At 38.0% G+C, this 8651-nt stretch overlaps 1 protein-coding gene across 1 annotated transcript in view; it reads right to left on the bottom strand.

Annotated features, from left to right (window-relative positions):
* The window catches only part of LOC143039594 (mitotic-spindle organizing protein 2-like), a 16229-nt gene extending 10381 nt beyond the window's left edge, over window positions 1-5848 (bottom strand). The window contains exon 1 of the mRNA XM_076209833.1: window positions 5695-5848. The gene's annotated coding sequence lies outside the window, so the exon portion shown is untranslated. The remainder of the gene's footprint in view (window positions 1-5694) is intronic.
* Between the last annotated feature and the right edge of the window lie 2803 nt (window positions 5849-8651).

Here is an 8651-nt window from a genome sequence, read left to right as displayed (position 1 = left end):
TTGAATACTGTGAAGGCTGTGAGACGTGAGCTGGAGAATTGCAATGGAGATGTAGAAGCAGTAGCTAGCCGGAAGGATCATAGCAGGCATTCTGAATCTGTCCACACAACAAAATTCGTTGAGAAGCTGCAAAAAAAGGTGCAGCAAGATCCAGGCAAGACAATGCGGACCTTGGCAAGAGAGATGGGTGTCGGAGTGGCAACTATGAAGAAAGTGCTGAACAAAGATCTTTGCTACTCCTCATACAAGAAGTGCAAGGGCCAACTACTCACCACCAAGGCCCATGAAAACTGCCTTACGAAAGCCAAGAAACTCCTCAACAAGGTCAAACATCCAGACAAGAAGAATTTCTGCCAGGACCAGTCACATAATGCACAGAACAACAGGTGGCTAGCCTACAGTCCACACTAGGTCCCACACTTCATGAAGATCAAGTTCCCTCAAACTGTGATGGTCTTTGGGTGTGTTTACAGCGAAGGCCACATCATGCTGCCCCACATCTTTGAAAAGGAACTCAGACCCACTTCAGAAGGCTATATTGAGTTGCTGTCCACTGTTGTCAAGTGCTGGGTGGAGAGGGTGGCTGCAGGAAGACCAGTGTGGCAGCAGGACTAGGCTCCGTGTCACATCTCCAGGAAAACCCAGAAGTGGCTGTCTGAGAACTTCAACTTTACCAATCCCAACATCTGGGCCACCAACTCACCTGATTGCAACCCCATGGGGTGCAGTTGAAAAAGACACCAATCGTACTGCTTGCAACACCAAGGATGACCTAATTGCCAGGATAGGCGTCTCTTGAATGACACTGTGAAGGTCACGTGCTGCAAGTTCAGGTCCTGCCTGGAGGGTGTGGTGGGGGCTCAGAGCAGTTTCTTTGAGTGAGCTATATTTGGCAAAAGATCCTCTAAGAGACACACTTTGAATTTTGAGAATACATCAATTTTTGACCAAGATATGACTTTTTCTTTCCTTTCTGAAAGTGTCAAATTTATCCCGAACATCTTGTACATATCTAAAGGATGTGAAGAAATAGTTTTCCATAAATGCATACATACTTGGAAAATCTGAAAAGGTGATATAGGCCAAGCTGGAACAATACATGAATTCAAATCTAAATATGATAATTGGAAATTTAAATTGGAGAATAGGAGATGGGACCTAATGAGCATTTCTCCTTTCCTGTACAATATCATTAGGTAAATACATACACATTAAAATAATTTTCCACTTTATGAGAGGGTGATAAAATCAAAGCATACACCTGCATATCAATTAATCAATGTGTTACCATCTCTCTTCCAAATGACATGCAGCCTCCAGAAAACTGACAACAACTTCCAGTTAAGTCCATAAATCATTTTGAGAAGAGATATTGTCTGCATGCTCTTAATGTGGGGCACAATAGTATGAGGTGTTCTGTGTCTTCAGTGTGGTGATTGCACTTTGAACAGTTTGAGTCTGTGGCTAGGCTTATTCTGTGTTGGCAACTTCTTAACGTCAGATGGTGTCCTAAGTGCAGTCGTATCTGTGTGAATCTTATCTGGTGTGGGACTTATATCTGGGGGTTGTTCTTGTAATATTGTATTTGGTCTGTTTTGAAGGGCTTGATTAGTTATATATCTGGATGTGAATACTTTTCTGTGTGGATGTTTACTATGGTTTGGGTGGTAGGCTGTGGTAGACGTTTGAGTACGTAGTCTACTGCTGGTTTACAAAGGATTACAAAGGCGGAGCATGGCGACAGGAGACCTTTTGGTCCATATCTAGGTCGGATGCGAGAAAAAAAAATCATAATGATAATAAAATAATAAATAAGAACTATAATAATGTAAATAACAAATAAAATACATGAATAAATGCATAGATATAGTTAAATAATAAACAAACAGGTAAATAGGAAATAATAATAAATTGACAAATAACTAATAATAAATGAAAATCAGACAGACAAATGATAACAAAACAAAAACAAATAATATAAAATGAATTATAATCATTACAGCATCTTGCTTAGGTGTTTATCTAAATGATTCTTAAAGCTTCGAACTGAACTACATTGCACTACCTGTGCAGGAAGTTTATTCCATTCATTAACTACACGGTTGGCAAAGTTGTTTCTACCTACTTCCAAATTGAATCTATTTCCGGACAGTTTGAGACCATTGTTTCTTGTCTGATTCTCATTCAATGTGAAAATTTTGTCACTTTCGATGTAGTCAATTCCCTTTAGAATTTTAAAGACCTGTATCAAGTCACCTCCGAGTCTACGCTTTTTTAGGGAAAACAGATTCATATGTTTTAGTCGATTTTCGTATGATTTATTTTTGATATTTGGAATCAGTCTTGTGGCTCACCATTGTACTTTTTCCAGTCTGTCAATGTCTTTAATGAGATTCGGTGACCATACAGAAACAGCATATTCCAAAAATGGATGAACTAACGATTTATATAGCTTGTTAATGAGTGATGGACTTTTGAAATCAAAAGATCGTGCAATCAGTCCCAGAATCTTATTTGCTCTCTCAGAGGCTGAAAGACACTGCTTGGATGATTTGAGATCGTTACTGATAATTACGCCGAGATCTTTTTCACTATCCACTTTTGTTAATGAATTTCCAAATAACTTGTAATTGTACTTACTGTTATTTTTACCTATGTGCATTACCTTGCATTTACTTGTATTAAATTTCATTAGCCACTTTTCAGACCATTGCTGTAATTTAACTAAATCTTCTTGAATGTCTAAATGGTTTGAGTGATCATTTGCCATTCTGCACAGTTTTGTATCATCAGCAAATTTGGAAACAGTAGATTTTAGTTTATGGTCTATATCATTTATATATACTATGAATAGAAGTGGTCCAAGAACAGAACCCTGAGGAACTCCACTTGTAACATTTTTCCATCTAGAAGTTTTTCCATTTAAAACAACTCTCTGTTTTTTATCATTTAACCAATTACTAGTCCAACTTAGTAGGCTACCACTTATTCCGTGTAAAGCTAATTTAATAAGTAATCTTTCGTGTGGGACAGTATCAAAAGCTTTCGCAAAGTCTAGATATATTACATCTATATTGTTTCTTTTGTCAAAATTCGAGATAATTGTGTTGTAGAATTCAAGTAAGTTAGTCATGCAAGAACGTTTCCGTCTGAAACCGTACTGGCTATCATTTATCAAACAGTTACTTTCTAAATGATGTTCGATAGCATCTCTGATGATAGTTTCCATTATTTTTCCTACGATTAAAGTCAACTTTATAGGCCTATAGTTATTTGGCTTCTTTTTGTCACCTTTTTTGAATATGGGAGTAACGTTAGCTAGCTTCCATTCTCTTGGGACATCTCCGGATATGATGGATTTCTTGAAAATAATTTCTAATGGAACAACAATCTCATTTTTCATTTCCTTTAAGATTCTTGCATGCCAACCGTCAGGCCCTGGTGTTTTATTAACTTTGAGTTTATCTATACACCTTTTAATTTTTTCTTTTGTTATATTTACCGTTGTAAGTTTACCCTAGACTCTTCACAGGTTTCAGTTTGGAGTTCACTATAAGGTGTTTTGTTTACGAATACCGAGCTAAAATAATTGTTTAAGATATTACACATTCCTTCATTTGAATATTCAAGTTGACTGTCAGCAGATAATAGTGGGCCAATGTGATTCCTAACAACCTTTTTATCTCTAATGTAACTATAGAATTCTTTGGGATTCTCTTTGGATTTATCAGCGATGTTCATTTCGTATTGTCGCTTTCTTTTTCTTATTGTCTTTTTTAAATCTCTCTGTATTGATACATAAGTTTCATAGTCATTAGATGCACCCGAGCACTTACATTTCTTATAAGCCTGTCTCTTTATAGCAATACTTTTTTCAGTTTCTTTGTCGAGCCACTTTGGGCGAGCCTGATTTGGGGGACGTCTGTCCTTAAAAGGAATGTAAGTTTGAATCATCTAAGTGAGCGTATTTTGAAATATTTCCCACATCTGATCTACAGGTCTTTCGTTTAATTTTGCCTCCCAATCTGTAAGCTGAAGCTCCTGACGTAGTCCTATGAACTGAGCTTTACTGAAATCGGGTATTTTAGAAACACAAGTATCTATTCTAAAAAATTTTAGGAGTTTGAATCTAAGTTGTGATCGCTATTTGCAACAGTTTCACCGACTTCTACATCAGTTACCATGCTTTCACGGCTAGTGATCAATAGATCGAGTAAGTTTCCATATCTTGTGGGCTCTTTTACATGCTGAATTAAGTAATTGTCACCAAGAAAATCAATCAAGCGACTACCTATATGGCCATGTTCAAGGGTCATCCAATCAATGTATTTTTTTTTTATGTGCTTTGTTGGCAATTCTTGAAAGATGTAATGTGAAGGGTATGCGTTGTTCAGGGTTTTGGTGTAGAAATATGTTCCTGTCATTTTCATATGTTATTCTACTGGAAGAATTCTTTTTATTTCTGAATGCAGGTGTCCTATATAGGTGATTTTGGTGCATCTTGTCATCACTTTCAGTGCCCCCACCCCTCCAGAGGGGTGTGGCCCTGAGAGGCTGACACCTGGTCTCCAAAACAAGCCAGTCACTTATTACAATCTCACACTCTACACCCACATAAAGAAATAAAACCCATTCAACCACCCCTGTCATCTCAGCACTTATAGGTTGAAGAGTTGGTACAATCAATATAGGCTCTGTCCTTGTAGTGTTTACTTTACAAAAATCTCTCTTGTAACTTCAACTGTATTCCCTCCACCTTTTAACGTAAGGAAGTTGACAAATGGTGACTACACCCCTTCTTTTCTAATAGCCCTTGGGCATAAAAACAATTCCATGGTAATACAACATAGAAAACAGTATGTTTCAGAATTTGTGAAGTTTCATAGAAAGCAGTATGTTTAAGAATTTGTGAAGTTTCATAGAAAACAGTATGTTTCAGATTTTTTAAAGTTTCATCTCCCCCACTATTTTTTATTAGAAAATTTGGGCAATACAAAAATTCACAAATAACCTGACCAACTCTATATGCTTGCAACAGGATGCAGTTATTATTTTGTCACCATCTCTTAATATTAATTTGCAGGAAAAATGTTACTAAGAAAAAGGTGTTGAAGTTGTCATAATATAGATGCAAAAATATACAAATTCACAATTACCAATATTTTTTTCTAGATAGGTTTATGGGGCATGCCCAAAGTCCAAAGCCTGCCACTGTGAAACTGGGAGTTTAGACCTAGTCAAGTGAAAATTGAGTAGCAATTATTACTCACTACCCCTTTTTCCCATTGATGCATAGTACAGGCACCACAGTACTACTGCTCAGAGTACATAGTGACAGGACTCCATAGATAAGCAGTATCATCAAAACTATTGACTCCAATAATACTAGTAACTAGGTCTTGGAACTAGCAAATAAATTCCCATTTAAATTCCATTACCCTTTTCATAAAAGTTTTAGTTGTTAAAACATGTGAATAACATGATACTCTGTTATAAGAAGACAGCACCTAAGGTGTCAAATTACGAAACTTCTCTAAGTTCCTCGTTTTGACAGTCAAAATAACAGTAGGCTCCTTGGTTCTGTTGATGCAACAGGGCACACACCGTTTGCCATCACAAAATCGACGCCTTTATCATCTAGAGCAAGCGCATTTTGCCTATTAACTGCATAATTTAATATCTAAAAAGGTTCACCTGCAACTCTTTGAATTATCCTGTAATTCAAACGAAGATAGTTCACTGCTTGTACTTAAAACTTTGAGCACTGTCGAACAGTGGTCTTTTCCTTTTGTTTACAATTCTCCTGGAGTCTGCCCCCGATATATCCCGCGATTCTGATATTGTACGTGGGCGTTTATCTCTAAATTTAAAAGCAAAAATACATTCAAGAAACCAAAGAAAGAGCATAAACATATCTAGTCTTTCATGAGATCACCAGCAATTGTTGAGTGTTGATGAAGTTCTTGTATGACGTATATTTTTTAAACTTCGTTATTGCACAGCCTCAAGTAGGGTTGCCGCGAATCCTTCAAAACGCCTTACGCTGCAGCTTCACAAAGACAACTCGAGAAAAAGCAAGAGTACACGTTGACGTTTGTGGATGGGTTTGAATAAATGACTAAAAATGCGTATTTTTTTCGAGCACCCTATACACATATATATATGGCGATCCAACAAATATATATAATGCTCGTGGAATAAAAGTCTTAATTATTTGAGAGGTTGCTGGGAATATAGTGAAATTAACAGTTTATCAGATAGGGTAGTGCTCATCTGTTGTGGATATTTGATGGTGTAAAAGGTACACTCTAAAATAATTCAGGTTTTTACACCAAGTTCACAGAACTCAGACGTCAAAGTAAAGTCCTATGATGATGTCAAGTCATAGATAGAAGAAAAAAAAATATTGACAGTCGATGCCTTGCGAACATGGCATTGATTGTACCGTGCATAGATAGGGAAGTTTGGAAGTGAGAGATATGACAAAGTTAAATTTGTATAAACAGATAAATATGAATGTGATAAACACTGCCAGAAATGCATGTCATATACTTAGAGAAGTCCAAACAGAATAACAAAGGACGAAATAAACTTATTAGGAGATATGACGCAATATTACTTTTAAAATCGAAATAGAATAACCATAGGATGATGGGTTTCACAGCTCAATTAAAATTCAGAGGTGAAAGAAATAAACCAGTCTTCAAGAAAAAAGTGAATGTAGGGAATAACAAAAATGGTTAATCAATCAGTTATTCTGATTCCACTGTTGAACGAAAGCCTTATACCATTCCTTGACTGGACGCTGCGGAGGCGTGAGAGGAGACTAGACTGAAAGTGCAAAGACGAGGTAGAGAAGATTGCAGGAGTGACTTGGCAGAAGTTGGCGCGCTTGGATCAGAAAATCCAAGACGCAGTCTAGCATTTGGAGTCCATTGCTGAACAAAGAGAGGAAGTGGAATTGGGCAGGTAAGTTGGTGCGAACGACCTAGAGCGATGGACCAAGTGTGTTACTGAATGGACGCAGCGAGATGGGAAGCGTGGAAGAGGGAGACCAGACAGAAGGTGGAGAGACGAGATTGAGAAGTTTGCAGGAGTGACGTGGCAGAGGTTGGCGCGGTCGTGTGAATCATGGAATGCTATGAAGGAGGCCTTTGTTCAGCAGTGGACTCAGGATGGTTGGTTTGATCGATATACTGATTGCTGAACAAAGGATCACGGGAAAGCCCTTTGTTCAACAGTTGACTAAGAATGGCCGATTGCGTCTTATTTTCTGATAAACTCTTAGATGAAATAACTGAACATTTCCAGGAAATTTTACACTCTTAAAGAAATAACAATGTCAAATGCAGATCTTAAGAGATCAAGATATTCATAGTATCTTAATCTCTCCGTTTCCAAATGAGCTCTTTGGAAACCCTTTCAAGGCAGGCTGTAACTGGTGTATTATCATGTTCTTGCCTGAGATATTGATTGCACACTTTATAAACAATTAGTATGTCAGTGGCCTCCGTGACACCCTTACGGGCCAGAGTCGCGCAGCAGTCTCCTAAAAGAGAGAGAGAAAAAAGAAAAGAAAAGGCAACTCTGGTCACTCTTAGCTTTTGCTACCTTCCACCATTCCTTTCTCACTTCTGTGACTTCATCCCCTCGACGCGAAATTTTAACCTCGAGACAGAGCTGGGCGCGTTCCTAGGTGCGTTCCTTGGTGTCCTGACTGGCACGACTTTCCTCAGGACACCGAGGAACGCACTCAGCTCTGTTCAAAGATACTGTATTACCGTGTTTTACTCCTTCCTTGCTATTATCTGTGCATTTGTGTTATTGAAACGCGGCCTTATTACAAAGGATTACAAAGGCGGAGCTTGCCGACAGGAGACCTTTTGGTCCATATCTTATTATATTATTCGCGTGATTCTACTGGAGAAGCCTTGTAATATATCAGTTTCCATTTTGACTGTGTGTTGCGCTTATTATAGATGTTTGTTCAGACGGGTTAATGCCGTTTTCCTAATTCAAGACATCTAGATACAGGGAATTGTTACATCATCCTTTTTTTTTTTTTTGTCTATTTATTTTTTAGTTACCTGATTTGAGGTCTACAGTTGTAAAATCCGTACTAAATTCCTCTAGGTCTCTTGATTTATTATCATCCGAATGCTTAAGTGGTTTGCAATTATTGCCTAGAGAAAAAAAATGTAAGACACACTTTTATTTTATTCATTATTATTATTATTGTTATCTTAAACTTAAGGTAAGGGGTCGAGAGAGGATTGGGTGAGAGAAAATCTTGAAAGAAATGACAAGAGATGAGAACAGACTGCAGTTCGGCCACCAACCACTTTTAAGCTACCAGAAGAGGCTGGATGACGGCATCGTAGACAACTGCCCAGGATGCAACACTTCACCCCATACTATACAACACATTATGGAAGACTGCATTGTACACAATCACGCGCGCCAACAACACAATATACATTCTATAAAAATATTGTAGATGCGGTGAAAGAGAGGAAGTGGAATTGGCCAGGTAAGTTAGTGCGAACGACTGATAAGCGATGGAGCAAGTGTGTTACTGAGTGGACGCCACGAGATGGGAAGCGTGGAAGAGGGAGACCAGACAAGATAGAGGTTTGCAGGAGTGACGTGGC

The sequence above is a fragment of the Oratosquilla oratoria genome, chromosome 26, assembly GCF_046742065.1.
Source record: "Oratosquilla oratoria isolate Oo_2021 chromosome 26, ASM4674206v1, whole genome shotgun sequence".
Taxonomy (NCBI): domain Eukaryota; kingdom Metazoa; phylum Arthropoda; class Malacostraca; order Stomatopoda; family Squillidae; genus Oratosquilla; species Oratosquilla oratoria.
Note: the sequence above shows the minus strand (reverse complement) of the source record. Positions and strands in the feature narration are given on the sequence as shown.